We start from the raw sequence: 19,984 nt of genomic DNA on the forward strand, positions 1-19,984 counted from the left end.
ATCTGTTCCTGTGACCCAAACACCTCCCACTAGCCCCCATCTCCAACTGTGGGGATTCCATTTCAACAAAAGATTTAGAGGGGACAGCATTCAAATCATGTCAGTGTGTGTGTGCTTGTGTGGGTGTGAGGTTACTTTACCTAGTCCTGATGTCATGGGTTTAATGTGCTGCTAATACATTTTTCAATACACATTGAAAAATAATTATAACTATAAAGATTAAACATGGTTTTCCATGTACCACTAAAAACGGTTTCCTGTTCCATTAGTGGTATGTGTAGCGCTTGTGTGCAACCCTCTTGGGTCTCCACTCACAGCTCTTGACCTATTTGTGGGACTTAAGGTAAGATATTTGTGGATTCTGGTTTTTAAATTTAAAGCAAACTCAAGCTGTATGATCCTGAAGTATAAGAGACGATACAGAATAATTCAAGGAGGTTGGGAAAGCTTTCTTTCTTTTGTTTTTTAGAAACAGGTCTTGCTTTGTCACCCAGGCTGGAGTGCAGTGGTGCGATCATAGCTCACTATAGCCTCAAACTTCTGTGCTCAAGCAATTCTCCCATCTCAGCTTCCTGAGTAGCTGGGACTACTAATGTGTGCCACCATGCTAGCTAATTAAAAAAAAGGAAGATTTTTTTTTTTTTTTGTAGAGATGGGGTCTTGCCATGTTGCCCGGGCTGGTCTTGACCTCTTGACTGCAAGCAATTCTTCTGCTTTGGCCTCCCAGGAAAAACATTTTTAATTTGGGTCCCTTCCCCCTTGATCTTTGACATTCCTTTTTTCATTTGATGGTGTGTTTGCTTGAATACTTCTAGTTCCAAGGCCTCTTCAGATGTTATATATTTCCTTGAGTATCTTAATTGCCTTATTCGTTCATTAAACTTACGAGGTGCCCAGTGCCCTGCTTGAGACTGGAAGCGCATCTCTGAACACCGCAGGATATGTGGCCCCAGAGTGCGTTACAAGAATATGATCATCAGCCAGCAAATGTCTTCACCTGCTCTACTTAGATTTTAGCAATTTGCATTGCTCCTGAGGTGCTCAATTGCATATGATAATTTCAACACAGCAGGTCCCAGCAGATAGAGGAGCAGCTGTCACATCAAGAAACCTGTCCATTGGCCCAGATTGTTCTGATGATTTGCAGCATAACCTTGGAAGCGCCGTTTCATTTTCCATTCCAGGTTTTCACTCTGGAAAGTGGAGAATAACAGCAAATGAAGCTGGTCTTAAAGAAATCAGGTGCCCCACGTACTGTAATGAGCTCTGCTTTTCATTTCTCATGCCTGCCTTATTGACATGGACATGTCCTGTTGGTGTGTGACCTTATGTAGTAGATAGATACAAGCTATGAAGATACACATATGCAGTGTGATACCTGCAGTGTGATGTAGATACAGGAGGTTTTCTTTCCGAAGGCATATCAGGAATTGTCCCTGGAAATGACAGCCTGAAAGAGATAGGTGTGCAGTGTTGGTGGACAAGGCCGGTATCAGTTTGGTGAATCTGTGAAAGCCCATTTTGAGCCTGTTTGTAAGGCTGAGTGAAAGAACTGTTGAAGTGTGAAGAGGTGCCTGGGAAAGGACTCAACCTGCCAACTTTTGAGTTCCTGGGGAGTGGGATGTAGCCTAGGGTTGGGCACATAATAGGTGTTCACTGAACATCATTTTGCACAATCCTTGTAATACTTAGTGGCCCCTGTCTCTGAGAGAATCACTGTATGTTTAGATCGTGACAGGGCTGGGATTAAAAGCGTTACTCTTTTAAGTATTCTGAATTTATGAAACTATTATGTTTTACACTTTTTTTTTTTGAGAAGGAGTCTCGCTTTGTTGCCCAGTGTGGATTGCAGTGGCACAATCTCCGCCCACTGCAACCTCCGCCTCTTGGGTCCAAGTGATTCTCCTGCCTCAGCCTCCCGAGTAGCTGGAATTACAGGCGCCCACCACCACGCTAGGCTAATTTTCATAATTTTAGTAGAGACGGGGTTTCACCTTGTTGGCCAGGCTGGTCTCAAACTCTTGACCTCAGGTGATCTGCCCTTTTCGGCCTCCCAAAGTGCTGGGGTTGCAAGTGTAAGCCACCATGCCTGGCCTATGTTTTACACTTTTAAAAGATATTGATAATATTCAGACATCTAGTTTAAACATAAGTGCATAATGGTAATTCGCCAAGGTGAAATTGATTACTTTTCCATATTGAAGGCACAAAAGCGTATTTCTTGAACCAATAATGTCACGTCGGTGGTTCTTTTACACTAGAATCACATGCTTTCATTAATTTTTTTAGTTTGTTGCCATGTCTTTTGTAGCAAAGACCTTGACTTTTGTGATCTCATTTAAAATATCACCAATTGACTGACATGTTAAAAAAAATCTGTTTATAAACTGTCAAAAGATAAAGCATAGGTACTTCAATCCTCTCATTCAGTGTGCTACATCCATCTCATTAATTGCCTTTTCAGAGAGCAATGTCATTGGAGGTAATCAGTCTTTTGGAAAAAAAAAACCAGACCAAAGAGTTGTCAGGAGGTTGTTTGGCTCTGAGATAATTCATTTCTTGCTTTCTTTCATAAGATACATAGGAATGTGGTAGCTAATGATCAGAAATGTGGAAATTGGAAATTGAAATTTATGTACTTGATCCTTGTACCTTGGTCAAAATATACAATCAATCTCTCTGCTTTTCATTTTCTTCTACCTTTATGTTCTAGACAGGGCGTAAATCTCAAGTCATGCCTTTTGTCACCTATGATTTTAGCCAAGGGTTTCTACATTACCTTGTGGTTTTTCATACGGATATACAGTGTGCTGATAATCGTTGAAACATCTAGCCCCGGGGTCTCTGGTGTTTGGATAAGAGTTAGCAAAAGCATATTGCATGGGAGACGTGCTTATCATTTTGTTCCTTTCCTTCCCTCTTTTCATTCTCTAATTCAAGAATTTCCGCTTGACCCAGTTTAAATGTCTTCTGCACAAATCTCTCCTCATAATGCTTTATTGGTCTTTGTCTTAGGCAGTTTGAACTGCTGTAAAGAAATACCACAAACAGGGCAGCTTAATCCACAAACTTATTTCTCACAGTTCTGAAGGTGAGGAAGTCCAAGACTAAGGTCCCTCCTGATTGGGTTCCTGGTTTGAAGACAGTCTCCTCTCTCTCTCTATCCTAACATGGCAGAGAGAGAGGATCTCTCTAGTCTGTTCTTTTTGTTTTTTATTTTTGAGACAGGGTCTTACTCTGTCACCCAGACTGGAGTGCAATGGTGTGATCATGACTCACTGCAGCCTCGACCTCCCAGCCTCAGGTGATCCTCCCACCACAACCCCCCAAGTAGTTGGGACTACAGGTGTGCACCACCATGTCTGGCTATTTTTTGTTTTCTTTGAGACAGAGTCTCACTCTGTTGCCCAGGCTGGAGTGCAGTGGCATGATCTCAGCTTACTGCAACTTCCACCTCCCACATTCAAGTGATTCCTGTGCCTCAGCCTCTCGAGTAGCTGGGAGTACAGGCATGTACCATCATGCCCAGCTACGTTTTGTATTTTTAGTAGAGGTAGGGATTCACCATGTTGACCAGGCTGGTCTCAAACTCCTGGGCTCAAGTGATCCACCTGCCTCGGCCTCCCAAAGTGCTAGGATTACAGGTGTGAGCCACTGTGCCCGGCTGCTGCCTGGCTAATTTTTTTCTATTTTTTGTAGAGGTGGGGTTTCAGCATGTTGTCTAGGCTGGTAGTGTCTCTTCTTATAAGAGCATCAATACCATTCACGAGGACTCTACTCATGCCTAATCACCCCGCAAAGGCTCCACCTCCAAATACATCACCTTGGGGATTAGAATTTCAACGTACGGATTTTTGGGGGACACAAATGTTCAGTCCATAGCATTCTTATTATTGCAGCACTAAACAGCTTGGTGTAATAATCTAATCGAAGAAAGGGGCTGTATTTTCTGTGTCTTCTAGCAAGGTTTAGTATATTGCACACAAGTACTTGGTTTTGTTGTTGTTATTTATTTACTTATAAAGTTACTGTTTGAGTGCTGCACTGTGTCAGGTACTCACTCATCGGTGAAAGAAGCACTATTATTTTCCTCATCTTACATATAGAGAAGCTGGGGCTTGGAGGAGGATCCAAGATCATTCAACATGTGAGTGAAGGGGTTGGGACTTAAACCTAGTTTCATTCCAAAGCCCCTGTCCCTAACCAATCGGGTACAATGCAAATTATATGGAATTAACTATATAAACTGCCTTATGAACGTTGTGGATATGTTAAATTTAGGATTTTGACCCACATTTTAATGAACTAAAAAAACTAGGGTATTGAGTCTATTCCTTTTCTTTTTTTTTTTTTTTGAGACGGAGTCTCGCTCTGTCGCCCAGGCTGGAGTGCAGTGGCCGGATCTCAGCTCACTGCAAGCTCCGCCTCCCGGGTTCACGCCATTCTCCTGCCTCAGCCTCCCGAGTAGCTGGGACTACAGGCGCCCACCACCTCGCCCGGCTAGTTTTTTGTATTTTTTTTTTAGTAGAGACGGGGTTTCACCGTGTTCACCAGGATGGTCTCGATCTCCTGACCTCGTGATCTGCCCGTCTCGGCCTCCCAAAGTGCTGGGATTACAGGCTTGAGCCACCGCGCCCGGCCTATTCCTTTTCTTTATACTGTGGTAATAGATTATCCTCTAATGGATTTTTAAAAAAACAGCTTTGTTGAACTATAATTCATACCCCTTCCAATTCATCCATTTAAAATGTACACTTCCATAATTTTATTTTATTTATTTTATTTTATTTATTTTGTTTTATTTTTTGAGATGGAGTTTCACTCTTGTTGCCCAGGCTGGAGTGCAATGACGTGATCTTGGCTCACCGCAACCTCCACCTCCTGGATTCAAGTGATTCTCCTGCCTCAGCCTCCTGAGTAACTGGGATTACCGGCATGTGCCACCACACCCAGCTAACTTTGTATTTTTAGTAGAGACGGGGTTTCACCATGTTGGTCAGGCTGGTCTCAAACTCCTGACCTCAAGTGATCCACCCACCTCGGCCTCCCAAAGTGCTGGGATTACAGGCATGAGCCACTTATATTTATTGTTTGAGACAAAGTCTCACTGTTTTGCCCAGGCTGGAGTTCAGTGGCGTGATCTCACTGCAACCTCCACCTCTCAGGTTCAAGCGATTCTTATGCCCAGCCTCCCGAGTAGCTGAGATTACAGGTGTGCATCACCATGCCTGGCCAATTTTTTGCATTTTTAGTAGAGAGAGGGTTTCACCATGTTGGTCAGGCTGATCTTGAACTCCTGAGTCAAATGATCCGCCTGCCTTAGCCTCCCAAAAGTGCTGGGATTACACGCATGAACCACCATACACAGCCAGTTCCATAATTTTAGTACATTTATAAAGTTTTGCTACCATCCTCAAAATTGTTTTTAGGACAGAAGAAACTCTGTACCCATTACCAGCCATCCATATTTCCCTCCAACTCTTCCTACCCAATCGCCAACCCCAACCATTTAATTTGTCTCCATAGATTTCCTGTTCTGGACATTTTATATAAAAGGAATTATGCAGTATGGAGTCTTTTTTGACTGACTTCTTTCACTTGGCATGTTTTTGAGCTTCATCTTTGTTGTATCGTGTCTCAGTACTTCACTTCTTTTTATTGCTGAGTAATACTCTATTGTATGGCTGTACCATATTTTATTTATCCACTCATTAATTGATGGACATTTGGGTTATCTTTCTTTTTGGCTATTACAGCCAGTGCTGCTACGAAATATTTGTGTACAAGCTTTTGTGTGGATATGCATTTTCATGTTTTTTTTCTTAGGGGCAGGGTCTTCTATTATCAATTTGGAGTCTAGAGTTACTTATAACTTGTCTAGAGTCCAAACTTGGGTGATTCTTTGGCTGGGGCACCATGCAGTGTTTTTGGAAGCAGAAATTATTCATTGATATTATTTCATTAATGTCACCGTACCGTCATCCCTTGGTATTTGTGGGGAATTGGATCCAGACCTCTGCTCCCCCACAGATACTAAAATCCATGGGTGCTCAAGTTCCTTATATAAAATAGTGTAGGTCAGGCGAGGCGGCTCATGCCTGTAACCCCGCACTTTGGGAGGCTGAAGCGGGCAGATCACCTGAGGTCAGGAGTTCAAGACCAGCCTGGCCAACATGACAAAGCCTTGTCTTTACTAAAAATACAAAAATTAGCCAGGTGTGGTGATGGGTGCCTGTAATCCCAGCTACTTGGGAGAGGGATTCAGGAGAATCGCTTGAACCCGGGTGATGGAGGTTGCAGTGAGCCAAGATCGTGCCACTGCACTCCAGCTTGGGCGACAGAGCGAGACTCCATCTCAGGTAAAAAACAAAACAAAACAAAATAGTATTTGCACAAAATCTATGCACGTTCTCCAGTATATTATAAGCAATCTCTAGATTACTTATAATACCTGATGCTATGTAAATAGTTGTTATACTGTATTGTTTAGGGAATAGTGACAAGCAAAACAAGCCTGTACATATGCAGTACAGATACGATACAACCATCTGTTTTTTCTTTTTAAAAACATTTTGGATCTGCAGTTGGTGGAACCCAGGGATGCAGAACCCATGGATACCGAAGGCCAACTCCCTTGGCCAGATTGTGTGGCAGCAAGTATAAGTGGGAAAAAGATGGACTTCGGGGAATCAGGGAAGCCAAGGAGAAGTGAGAGTACAATGGTTGAAAGCCTTGAGGGTTAAGATAACAAAATGCCCTTCGGAGAGCAGGGATCCTTGCGGATTTGAAGCAGGCTGGAATGGACCAAAGAAAGTTAATTACTGAATCAGCATCACACTGGCAGGACAGACTGCCCGATACCTTAATAGTAATTTGCAAGGTACCTTATGTGGGACACTCACTTTTTCTACCAGAATAGTTTCTATGTTAGATGGGACTCCTGTTTGCAAATAACATACATCAAGCCAAGATCATGTGAATTTTTTTTAAAGGAGGTTGGTGTTAGTATTTTATGAAGACACAAGGTGCCTCCTGGCCAACATGAGCAGTAATGTTGTCTGTCCCGGGATTGTGCTGATGGTGAGGCCCCCCAGGATTCTGGGTTCTGTGGCTCTTTTGGCTCATCTTGTTTCTGCTTATTTATGTCATTCTCTCTCCTGCAGCTTTTAATGACTTTAAAAAAATTTTTTTTGAGACGGAGTTTCACTCTTGTTGCCCAGGCTGGAGTGCAACAGCGCGATCTCAGCTTACCGCAACCTCCACCTCCCAGGTTCAAGCGATTCTCTGGCCTCAGCCTCCCAAATAGCTGGGATTACAGGCATGTACCACCGTGCCCGGCTAATTTTGTATTTTTAATAGAGATGGGGTTTCTCCATGTTGGTCAGGCTGGACTTGAACTCCCGTCTTCATGTGATCTGCCCGCCTCGGCCTCCCAAAGTGCTGGGATTATAGGCATAAGCCACTGAGCCCAGCCCACTTTTTCTTTTTTTTCCTTATTCCTGAATGGACACAGCCAAAAATGTGTCTGCTGACTATTTCTGAACTGGATATCGCATCTGGATGGGAGACGTGGTATCCAAGAAGACCCCTGCAGGATCTTTGGTACGATGTCTAAATACCCTTAGTAGCCCAGGATGGCAGACAGAAACCTGCCAGATAACCTTTAAAAAGCAGGAATGTGATGTCCTGTACAGTTTGGGGACAATCAGATGAAAAGAATAAATTGTTGTACATATACAGAAGGTTTGGCTTGGCATCAGTGTCTGTCAGAGGCGTGATGTGGTCACTGCAGATGAATGAGCCCACTCTTGGGCTAAAGGGAGCATAGTGTCCTGATCCCACTGAATTTTCAGGAGGGCACTCCAGCCCTTGAGGACTATAGCCAGCTCCATGGTCAGCGTTTTAAAGAAGACCTTGAGTGAGTGGAGTAGTCACACGAGCAGAACCAAAATGGTGACAGGAAATCCTGCCAAGAATAGCAGCTTACCCGGAGGAGGAAGCAATAAGGGAAGACAGGACCACTTTCTTCTGTTATTTGAAGGTTACCATACAGAAATGATAGAGAATTGGTCAGAGTTTCTCCAGCAGATGGGAGTTGTAGAAAGGCATCTCTTAAATCTATCTTAAAAAAAAAATAAGTTTCAGCCGGGTGCAGTGGCTTACACCTGTACTTGTAGCACTTTGGGAAGCTGAGGCGGGCGGATCACTTGAGGTCAGGAGTTCGAGACCAGCCGGGCATGGTGGCATCCACCTGTTATTCCAGCTACTTGTGAGGCTGAGGCAGGAGAATCGCTGGAACCCGGGAGGCAGAAGTTGCAGTGAGCTGAGATCGCGCCACTGCACCCCAGCCCGGATGACAGAGGGAGACTCTGATTCAAAAAATAAAATAAAATAAAATAAAAATTCCTATCTCAGAAGCGGAGCAAGGAGTTACCTAACTAGATTGGAGCTCCAACACTTACCATTCATCCAGGATATTATAGAATGTATTCTAGATTTCCTCTGCACTTTTAAGACCAGTTCAACATGACATTAGTCAGCATGTAGGCGTTGAGTATGGAAAAGGTTCTTTGATTTGAGGTCGATTTCACAGTTTTGCCATCCCTCCATCACCCACAAGTCCTTTCGATTGGCATCTCCTCCTCCCTCTGCTGTGCGTGTGTTTGGGGGAACACTAACTAATTTTGATGGTAGCCTAAGCAAAATGCAATTAGGGAAATCTCGTGCCAAACACGCATCTGTGCCAATGTTTGCCTTCATTAGCGTGCATAATCAGGAGTTTGCTTTAAACACTGTATGTCTTTTCCTGTGGAAACATGAAACAGAGAGGGTGCAGAGGGAGACCTGGGTACCCTGCATACCGTGGAGTGTGAGGAAGTGAGCCCAGTAGCCTGGGACAGCACCTGTAGTTTGGGGAGAATCATGTTCTTAGTGATTGGTGTTATGGTCAGAGACTGAGATGCATATATCAGGGATGGTGTGTGAGTGTGCGCACGTGTACATGCGTGTGAGTGTACACACCCATTCATGCTACCCATTTTAGCTCTACGTGGAGAAGCACAATTAAGGACATGGAGAACCAGATATCTCAGAAAACAAAGGGTAAAATGTGGCGGTATTGTTTATGAAACACTTGAAGGATATACGTAGCAATTTGACAACGGACTTATTTTCTTCTCTTTTTTTTTTTTTTTTTTTTTTGAGGTGGAGTCATGCTCTGTCCAGGCTGGAGTGCAGTGGTGCAATCTCAGCTTACTGCAACCTCTGCCTCCTGGGTTCCAGTGATTCTCCTGCCTCAGCCTCCCAAGTAACTGGGATTATAGGTGCCCACCATCACGCCTGGCTGATTTTTGTATTTTTAGTAGAAACAGGGTTTCACAATGTTGGTCAGGCTGGTCTTGAACTCCTGACCTTGTGATCCTCCTGCCTCAGCCTCCCAATGTGCTGGGATTACACGCGTGAGCCACTGCACCCAGCCTTTTTTCTACTCTTAATAAAAAGGTTTGCATATAGTAAAAAAAAGAGAAACTCAGCTTCACTTTCCAATTCATGGGTTTTTTTTGGTGGCACAGGGTGTGTGGGTTTCTATTTAGTGCCTGGCTTTTTTGATATGAGGAGATGAGCATACCTTATAAAAACATACATCTTCACATGTGTGATAAAAATAAAGTTGTTGATTTTTCCTTTTCTATATACGAATGATCACGGTGGGAAGTTTGAAAAAACAGAAAAGGTGGAAGAAGGGGAAAATAATTGTTATTTACTTACCACTGAAAGTGATTCTGATAGTTTTGGTATTTTGCCCATTCTTTAGTCTTTATTACTTGAACATACACTACACATGTATATGTGTATACTACATGGAGATATATACATATTCATGCACATAATGCATGTACATTTTTGTACCCACACACCACATATACCTAGATGTAGATGACTTTGCTTTGTTAGTGTTTGTTAGAATGTTGGTGGTAATTGGAAATTACTTTTTTTTTTCTATTAAACAGTGACTTTCTGATATTTTATTTATCTGAAATGTTGGTGAAGGCCAACCCCATACTGGATGTTTCTTAGAATATTATTTAGTAGTAAAGAATAAAGAGCCAAAATGAAGAGTTCAAAAGTGGGCATATTTCTCTGCTGTGTGTATAAAACATACAGAGAATTCTAGTGTAAGGTCAAGAATCTGAGTCACTGTGTCTAATGTAAAGACCAGAAATTTCACCCTTTCTCTGCCATTTCTTGCTAAATTTCTCTCTGTCTTCCCCTCAGCACTGAACCTATGCCAAACTTCATTTTTAGTGGTTGAAAATAGAAATTTAATCTGTTTTTAAAGGAGGGCATTATCTGTTTAAAATAATGTAATGACCCAGAGGAATAACGAATATTTGTTTTTCTTTTATAAACATATTCCAAATTTATCAGTTGGCTGGTTGTCGCTTTGGTCCTAGAAGTTGAATAAATAAATTCTGGGAACCAAGTCTTATCCCATATTGCCTTGGGACAGTCTGTCCCCCTGCTGGGAACCTGATGTTTTCCTTCACTTTGATGGGATGAACTTCTTTGCAGGAGCAGCGTCATGGGCGGGAACCCAGAGCAAGTGTCAGCTTGCCCCAGGGAGTCTTGGGTTTCACAGCCCCTCCTGTTCCTGTCCATCTCTTTCTTTCACCCTGAGATCCAGGTCAATTTGAGGAGTCAGGGAGGGAGGATAGCTGATCCTTTAGTCCTGAGTGCTGGATTCTAGTGGATGTGTGAAGCTGCTGAAGTTCCCTAGATGGTATCAATGATGTAAAAGAAGAGCGTTCCAATGGGCATTTGGAGGGACGGATGCAGAATATTCCATATATGTAGGTATATGAGGTGGGAGAAAGAAACGGAGCCGGGGGAAGTTTGGGAAGAAATCGTCAAAGCTATAGGAGGGAAACTTGGATGCTGTAGCGGATATTTTTTGATAGTTTGCCCAGTGGTTGTTTCCCATCCTCTTCTTAGCAGCAACCAGTATCTGTTTTATGGGAGCACCCCCTGCCCGCTGCACACCAGCCATGCCATTTGGGAGGAATGGGTTCCATACTTGGTGTTGGCATTCTTCACAGTGCCAAGCACTGAGCGAGCTGGGCCTGGAACTTACATGGAATTTTCTATAATTGGTACAGAATTTAAATGAGAGGCTTCCCCAACAAGGGCATGGCTGGTGGTTTCAGGGGCTACCTAGACACCAAGGAGGGGAAAGGCCATTTAGAGTGACAGATGTGGTGGTGGTGGGGGTGGGGCTTCTGGTGACCTTGGCTGGGACTGTGCTTGAGCGAGAAGAGAGGATGCTGCCGCTTCCAGAGGAAGCTGTTGTAGATGATGGCGGCTTTGAGGACGTGGGAGGAGTGGGGAGAGGAAGAGGGAACGACCAGATAAGAGGGATTTTGATTTAAATGATGGGGGAGAAGGAAGTATATTTATGTAGATGCGTGGCTAGATTTGATCATTTTCTTGCATTAGTTATCTCTAGTTTCTTCTGCTCATCAGCTTTCTCTTTAACTCAGCATCTCCCTGAATGGGCTTATTACTCTCCTCTCATCTCTAGTACTCCCTTGAAAGAAAAAAATTCCAGACACCCTCCTGCCTCTCTTTCTGTTTCTTCCCTGTTCTTTTCTGCTGTCTCTTGTATCCTAGTGCTTTGCACAGTACCTGCCATATGTTAGGTGCTCAAGACATATTTGTTATATGAGCATGATATGGTTTGGCTTATTAAAAAGTCTCATGAGATCTGATGGGTTTATCAGGGGTTTCCGCTTTTGCTTCTCTCTCATTTTTCTCTCGCTGCCATGTAAGAAGTGCTTTTTGCTTCCTGCCATGATTCTGAGGCCTCGCCAGCCATGTGGAACTGTAAGTCCAATTAAACCTCTTTTTGTTTCCAGTTTTGGGTATGTCTTTATCAGCAGTGTGAAAACAGACTAATACAGAGCAAAAGAAAGGAGGTTTTATGACAGGGTCTCATCCTGTATCCCAAGCTGGAGTGCAGTGGTGCAGTCTCACCTCACTGCAACCTCTGCCTCCCGGGCTCAAGTGATCCTCCTGCTTCAGCCTCCTGAGTAGCTGGGGGACCACAGGCATGTGCCACCATGCCCAGCTAATTTTTGTGTTTGTTTTTATTTTTGGTAGAGAAGGAATTTCTTTTTTTTTTTTCTTTTTTCTTCCTTTTTTTTTTTTTTTTGAGACGGAGTTTCGCTCTTGTTGCCTAGGCTGGACTGCAATGGTGCAATCTTGGCTCACTGCAACCTCTGCCTCCTGGGTTCAAATGATTCTCCTGCCTCACCCTCCCGAGTAGCTGCTGTTACAGGCAAGTGCCACCACGCCTGGCTAATTTTGTATTTTTAGTAGAGATGGGGTTTCTTCATGTTGGTCAGGCTGGTCTCAAACTCCCAACCTCAGGTGATCTGCCTGCCTTGGCCTCTCAAAGTGCTAGGATTACAGGCGTGAACCACCACACCACTGAGTTGGCCAGGCTGGTCTCAAGTGATTCTCCTGCCTCGGCCTTCCAATGTGCTGGGGGATTACAGGTGTAAGCCACCTACCCAGCCAGTTTTGTATCTTTTATATCATGTTGGTACATAACCTCTCTAGTGACCTAGTTTTTCAAACCCTGCCCCCACCCCTACCCTCCCCTGCCCCTTCCCATCCACATCTTCTCTTCACCTCTGTGGCCACTGTCTCAGTTTCAGCTTTGGCCTTGTCTTGCCAGACTGATTTCTGTGGCTCCTCTCCCACTGCTCTCATGGTTCTCAGGTTCTGGCTGAGCCGGGGTTGGCCACAGATATCCCCCTAAGGCTCCAAAGCCTCCATATTTCCTCCTGGGCACTGAGTTCAAACCTTCTCAGCTTACAGTGGTGGTGAGCAATTATGAGCTATAACCCGTTCATTTGTAGACTAATTAATGTGATAGAACCTGTGACCACTGGCCCAGAAGGAGCTCCTCGAGCCCAGTTTTTGACGCCCAGAAAACTGGGGAACCTCAGCCAAGTGATTGCTATGGTGCCTATAGACCTTGGATGGCAAAATCTGATGATGTTTTCCTACTTTTTTAATGGGAGAAAAGAGTTGCTAACTTAAAGCCCATCAGAAGTGAGGAGAAAGCTGATGGGATGTGCCAGCCCGTGAGGTGGAACTAGAGGAAAATGAACCTTCCGTGTTGGGGAGCTGGGAGTATTACATGTACTCCGCTGTCCAAACTCATACTGCCTCAGGGTTGCTTTAATTTCTCTTCTTTCGGCTTGTCTGCCGTTGAATTAATTAAATTTCAAGAATAGTCTATTGTTAACTGGGTGAGTTCACTTTGGGAAGAACCCATGTTCACCGAGGGTGGGCTCGGCAAACATGGCGGCCACTACATGACGTTGAGAATTTCCTTTGACTCAGCCGAACTGAAGGGGTGAATGAGTCTGAGAGCTGTTATGAAGAGCCTAGGATCTAAAAGAGTCTTCAGAGAACCTGAGGAGTTAGAAGGACTTTCCTGTCCTTCCTCTTACTTGTCTTCTTGCCTAATGAGAAGTAATTGTACAAGTGAGGAGCATCAGCTAGGTGCTAGGAGAACTCATCAAGAGTCATTCCTCTTACAGTGGTCCATTAAACAGGAATATCAGGACCCAAGTGGTTCAACCCTTCGTTCTTTTTAAGGTTGAAAATCTATCTTTTTCTAGAGAAATGTTGCTCTTGTTCCGTAATCATACTGGAAAAGTATTTTGCAGGGAGTAAAAACGTGCAAGAACAAATTGTCATCCAGTAACTCTGGGATGTGTATAGGAGCTGTCAGCGCTCCATCTCACATTACATTTTCGTTCCCATCCCTTCCTCCAGAGACCCCTTGGAAAGTGGTGGGGTGAATTACTCAACCTCCCTTGGCTTGAGTCTCATTGTAAAATGAGGAGTAAGGTACTAAATGAGCTCTCAGCCCCCTTCCTGCCTTTGCATTCTGGGAGTCTGTGGAGCAAGACAGGAGCCAGTCCTGTTGCCTGAATGATAAGGAGAGTTGGCAGAACCGGCCAGAGGTCCTCAAGCCAAATAAACTTCAGAAACTCTGGGGTTTTCTTTTGCAGTCTGTTGACTACCCATATGTTTTGAATCACCGCTTTGTGTAATATAAACTAAAACTCTTCAAGTGCTTGAATTGAAGTTGTTGTCAGGAACTTTTGATTTCTGGTCAGAAAACAAAGCTCTAGGAGTCTGGGCTGAGAGAAGAACACAGTCATTCTGGAAAGTTTGTCCCTGGCGGTTGGCACTGAGTTGCTGCTCTGAAAAGCCCGGGATACTGGGGGCCAAACTCAAATGGCCGCAGACCAGGGAGGCCCCAGAAGTGTGTGGGTGCTGGGTCTGAGAGAGGGCGGCACAGTCTTCATTCCAGGGCTTGTTGCTATAGCCTACTGTTGCCAGATCTTCCTATTTTTTCAAGATTAGTTGGAAATCCTAATTTTTATGTGAAGTCTTCTTATTTTTAAATATTGGATCAAAAAGGAAACAACATTTTTTTAAACAGTCCACTGTCCAAACAAAATATGTCTGCAGGCCACACACACCCTCAGGCCACCCGGAGGTATAGTCTGGGCATATAGACTACAGTATGTCTTGTACATATTGCTTTTTGAAAACCTTTTTATTGCGGGTAATTTCAAACATTTACACATTGAGAGGATAGTATATAAACCCCCACAGAAACTCTCACATACTCATCACCCATCTTCGAGGAATATCAGCCTATGGCCAATCTACTTTGACCTCCAGTCACTACGCACAAGCGTGTGCACACACACAAACACACCCACATACCCATACTGGATTGTCTGGATACAAATCACAGATACGCTCTCATTTCATCTGTATATACTGCTAAAGATAAGAACATAAAAAAGCCATATTGTTCCAGCCTCTGTCTGCGTTCAAAAAATAAAAAGAAAAGCCATATTGCCTATATATGGCAGTATTATCAAGCATATGGTCAGTTTTCAAACTTAACCTCTGTCTCATAATTTTTTAACAGCTTATCTTTTTGAATCGTGATCCAAATAACACCCATACATTGTGTCTTAGTCCATTCGGCTCCTACAACAAAGCACCCTAATCTGGGTAGCTTAGATACAACAGAAATTTATTTCTCATGGTTCTCGGGGATAGGAAGTCCAAAACCAAGGCAGATTCAGTGCCTGGTGAGGGCCTGCTTCGTGCTTCACAGACTACTGTCTTTTCACTGTGTCCTTACGTGGTGGAAGGGAAAGGGGTCTCTCTTAGGCCCCCTTTATAGGGACACCAATTATTTCCCAAAAGCCCTACCCCAGGCTGGAGTGCAGCGGTGCGATCTCAGCTCATTGCAGCCTCTGCCTCCCGGGTTCAAGCGATTCTTCTGCCTCAGCCTCCTGAGTAGTTGGGATTACAGGCGCCCGCCACCACGCCTGGCTAATTTTTGTATTAGTAGAGACGGAGTTTCACAATGTTGATCCAGCTGGTCTCAAATTCCTGACCTTGTGATCCACTCACCTTGGCCTCCTAACCCTTACTCTTCTTTTAAATGTATTTTTCCTTTTATTTTTAGTTGACATGTAATAATTGTACATATTTATGGGATACAGAGTGATGTTTTGATACATGTATACAATGTGTAATGATCAAATCAAAGTAATTAGCATATCCATCATTTCAGACATTTATTTTTTTTTACATTGGGAACATTCAGAATCCTTTCTTCTAGCTTTTTGAAAATGTACAGTAAATTATTGTGAACTGTAGTCACCCTACAGTGGTATAGATCACTAGAACGTATTCCTGCCATCTAGCTGTAATTTTGTATCTGTTAAGTCTCCTTATCCTCCCTTCCCTCCTACCCTTTCCACCGTCTAATATTTCACCTTCTAATACCATTTTCTTGGAGGTTAGGATTTCAGCATATGAATCCGAAGGGCACATGGACATTGAGACCAAAGCACCTTGCAAATGATGCGTGGGTACCTTCAGTCTCGGGTAGCTTCCTCATTATCATCCCTTTCTTTCTTCTCTTTCCTCTTTACTTAGGAGTCCAAGTCCTTTGCTTTGTAAAGTATCTTACGTTCTGAAGTTTGCTGATTGCGTTATTATGGATTTGTTGAAAATTGACATGCTAATTAATATCTTTAGTTTTATACTAACGAAGAGTCTAGATGCTTGTATTTTACCAGTTTTGCCATATTTTCCCCTGCTGCTACTCTATGTCGTTTATCATTATGAGCTGCTGTTTTACTGAGTTTTTCTCCTGTCGTTTTCCTCTTACAAATAAATAAAAGTATACTGGAGACGGTCAAATCTAAAGTCTTGTCGGCCTGTGCCTGCCTTTTGGGATCTGTTCATGAATCTATTTGAAGCTTGTACGCTTTCTTGAAATGCTTTTTTCTGCCTTGTGATGTGAAAGTTTGGTCGCTATTTTTAGCTTTTTATACTCCTGGCAGCAAATCCGAAGCCTACAGAATAATTTTGGATTGGGATATTTTGGATTTGAAGTCAACTGTGGCACTCTAATTAAAAACGTTATGCGTGTGGCTCAGCCAGCTCAAACGAATAATTTGTTGAGCTACAGACAGTAACAAATTGCAGAAGTGATTCACCTGGAGTTTGAGAAAAGGTTATTAAGAAAGCATAAAATAAATTATGATGGATTATTAGAGCCCTTTTAAGAATGGGGCCTATGGAACAAAATAGGAAGTTATTAATATGTCTTAAATAGTTTCCCTTAAAAACCTTTGATGAAGTTAAAATAATTGGTGGACATCTTTTGTTAGGCTTGCCATCAAGTTGGTTAAAGTCCCTTTAACATCATATAAATAACTGAGTTTAAAATCAGAGAACGTGTTTTGAAATGAATTCTTTGAAAGTGAAACTTGGTGTGAAGTTTCCAGTTATACTGAGAAGCCTCTCATGAATACTCTAGAGTGATTATTTTTGGGTTCAGCTCATTGATCCATTGGAACTGAGCCTCAGATGTTTTTTAGATCTTCTTTTGTGGTCCATGAAGCAGTTTAGGGAAGATAAACACCCAGAAAAGTAATATTGATTACGTGATTCCAAATTAGATGTCATTTGAAGTTAAAATATTACAATTTAGTGGCCCATGAGGATGTGGAAAATATAATACCAACACACAAGAACAAATATGTGACAAATGGGAACAAGCCTGTTTAGGGCTATAATTAATAAAGGACGGAGTTACCCAAATGGCGAAGAAACGGAATGTTGATGCCTTCGCTAATAAACGGGTCTCTTGGTTGCCTGCTCTTTGGTCTCAGATAGAACACACGAGTCCTGTCAGAATTTCTGGATCCTCCTAAATGTGGCCTTTGGTAAGAAAAGAATAAAAACATTCTTGCCAAACTTATTAGGTAGGTAAGCTTGGGTTGAATACCAAGGTATACAAGTTCAGTTGCTATGGAGACTTCTTCACAAAGAGAAAAAGAATCCAAATGCCATTTAAAATGGAGAACTAGTGAATTCAAAAATGTACAGAATGAGGTTATTTTGGCCTGTTGGTCTGGGTACTTCTAGTCCCATTCGGTTGACTGGGAAACTACGTCTTGGTGCAAATCAAGCAAAGAGTTACTGATAGACCTACCTAGAGAAAGGCAATAGTGGTGTTCTTTAAGCTCTGTGTCCCCTTTGCTGTTCATAGGGCTTGCAACTGAAAGATACTGCTGGGGTGGGTGGGGATTGAGGGTGAACTAGGTGAGTTTCTCTGTTTGTGCCCTTCTTCTCTTCCTCCCTTCCTCCCTTCTTCTCTCCCTCCCTCCTTCCTTCTCTCCTTACTTCTTGCCTGCTTACCTGCCTGCCTGGCTTCCTGCCTGGGATTGCAATTATGTTTCTGGAGCTATTTTCTGGGACCCATCCAAATCTGAATACTCATTTCCATACAGATTCTCCTGTGGTTCTTTTTATTCCCTTTGTATATAGATTTGACCCTGGCATACATCTATTCAAGATTTCCAATAAAGTGTTAAAAAGAGGCTGGGCATGGTGACTCATGCCTGTAAACCCAGCACTTCGGTAGGCTGAGGAGGGCGGATCACATGAAGTTAGGAGTTCAAGACCAGCCTGGCCAACGTGGCGAAACCCGGTCTCCATTGAAAGTAGAGAAAGTAGCCAGGTGTGGTGGCGCATGCCTGTAATTCCCGGCTACTTGGGAGGTTGAGGCAGGAGAATCGCTTGAACCTGGGATGTAGAGGTTGCAGTGAGACAAGATCGTGCCACCACACTCCAGCCTGGGTGACAGAGCAAGACTCTGGCTGAAAAAAGAAAGCCCCTGAGCATCCTCTTTTTAATAGTCTCTGCCTTCCTTGGAAATTTAAGTATTGCAAAGAAAGCCTGTAGGATATGGCTACACAGTCCTCATCATGAAGATGACATTGAGCTTTCTCCTGATGGATGGCCTGAGGGAGAGATGGATGGGAAGAAAAGGAACCAGTAGTGTGTTCATTGCCCATCAATTCCCAAACTCAGGAGCCAAAGGGTGACATGTTTTTCATTCTCTGCTAATGGATGGATATGTTTCTTTTCATTTGGGACATGCATATGTTAAGTAACATCTGTGTGGTCATGGCAAGAATAAGGTAACTGGTTTCCTGCCTTTTACAGTGTGACAAACTGAGAGTTGCTTTTGGCAAAGAGTGAAATCCAGCTTCAAGGTAATGAGTATGGTTTACTTCCTATGACCTCTTGTCAGCCATCCCAAGGGCATAGTATTCATGGCTGTGATATCAGATAGGGGGTGCCTGGTATCAAGGTGGATCGCCCTTCATGTCAGACTTTTTTTTTTTTTTTTTGAGACAGAGTCTTGCTCTGTCTCCAGGCTGGAGTGCAGTGGCGCTATCTCGGCTCACTGCAACTTCCACATCCCATGTTAAGTGATTCTCCTGCCTCAGCCTCCTGAGTAGCTGGGACTACAGGCGCGGCTAATTTTTTTATTTTTTAGTAGAGACAGGGTTTCACCATGTTGGCCAGGATGACCTCGATCTCTTGACCTCATGATCTGCCTGCCTCAGTCTCCCAAACTGCTGGGATTATAGGCGTGAGCCTCCGTGCCTGGCCTCATGTCATGCTTTGACAGTGAAATCTTGTGGTTGTTGGGGAGTATGGTTTGATTCAGGGAATATCTCTCAAGCACCTGTTATATTACAGGTACTATGCCAAGTGCTGAAGATTTAGAAAGATGGGAGACACAGCCCGGGCATGGTGGCTCATGCCTGTAATCCCAGCACTTTAGGAGGCCGAGGCGGGCAGATCACGAGGTCAGGAGATCGAGACCATCCTGGCTCACATGGTATGAAACCCTGTCTCTACTAAAAAATACAAAAAATTTTGTATTTTTCCTGATCACTATCCTGAGTGACTGCCGTGTTTGAACACTAGATCTGGGGTCCTCGAATTCTGGCCTGAGGGACCAAATTGCACTGATTCTTGTAAGATCCTTGAACTAAAAATGTCTTTTACATTTTTAAGCAGCTGGGGGAAAAAGAAGAATAATTGGTGTCATGTGAAAATCATGTGAAATTCAGATTTCAGCATTCATGAATAAAGTTTTATTGGAACAAAGTCAGTTTCATTTACTTACTGTCTTTGGTTGCTTTTACATAACAAGGGCAGAGCTGAACAGTCACAATAGAGAGTATATGGCTCGCAAAGGGTAAAATATTTATCTGGTTCTTTAAAGAAACACTTTGCCCACTCCGGACTGTGCCATTACTCAGCAGTTATGGTGTGGTTGGCCTGTCCTCTGTCCTTCCTCCTCCATCAACACACACCCACTCAGTTGCAACTGCCACCATTCTTTATTCAGTCTGTCCATTTGTCCATCCATCCATCCATCAGTCCATCCATCCGTCCATCCATGGTCCCTGGCCATCATGGTGTCAGCTGTTCCAAGATTTGTTAACAGAGAGTATAGAACTCTTATTATTAATGATTCCTATAGGTAGAGCTGCTCTTT

General features: G+C 43.3%; 1 protein-coding gene across 1 annotated transcript in view; it reads left to right on the forward strand.

The window, feature by feature from the left end:
* LOC114676823 (uncharacterized) overlaps nt 1-19,318 on the forward strand; it is a 197,647-nt gene extending 178,329 nt beyond the window's left edge. The window contains exon 3 of the mRNA XM_028845382.2: nt 19,177-19,318. The gene's annotated coding sequence lies outside the window, so the exon portion shown is untranslated. The remainder of the gene's footprint in view (nt 1-19,176) is intronic.
* The last annotated feature ends 666 nt before the right edge of the window (nt 19,319-19,984 follow it).

This window comes from Macaca mulatta, chromosome 3 (genome assembly GCF_049350105.2).
Source record: "Macaca mulatta isolate MMU2019108-1 chromosome 3, T2T-MMU8v2.0, whole genome shotgun sequence".
Lineage (NCBI taxonomy): Eukaryota > Metazoa > Chordata > Mammalia > Primates > Cercopithecidae > Macaca > Macaca mulatta.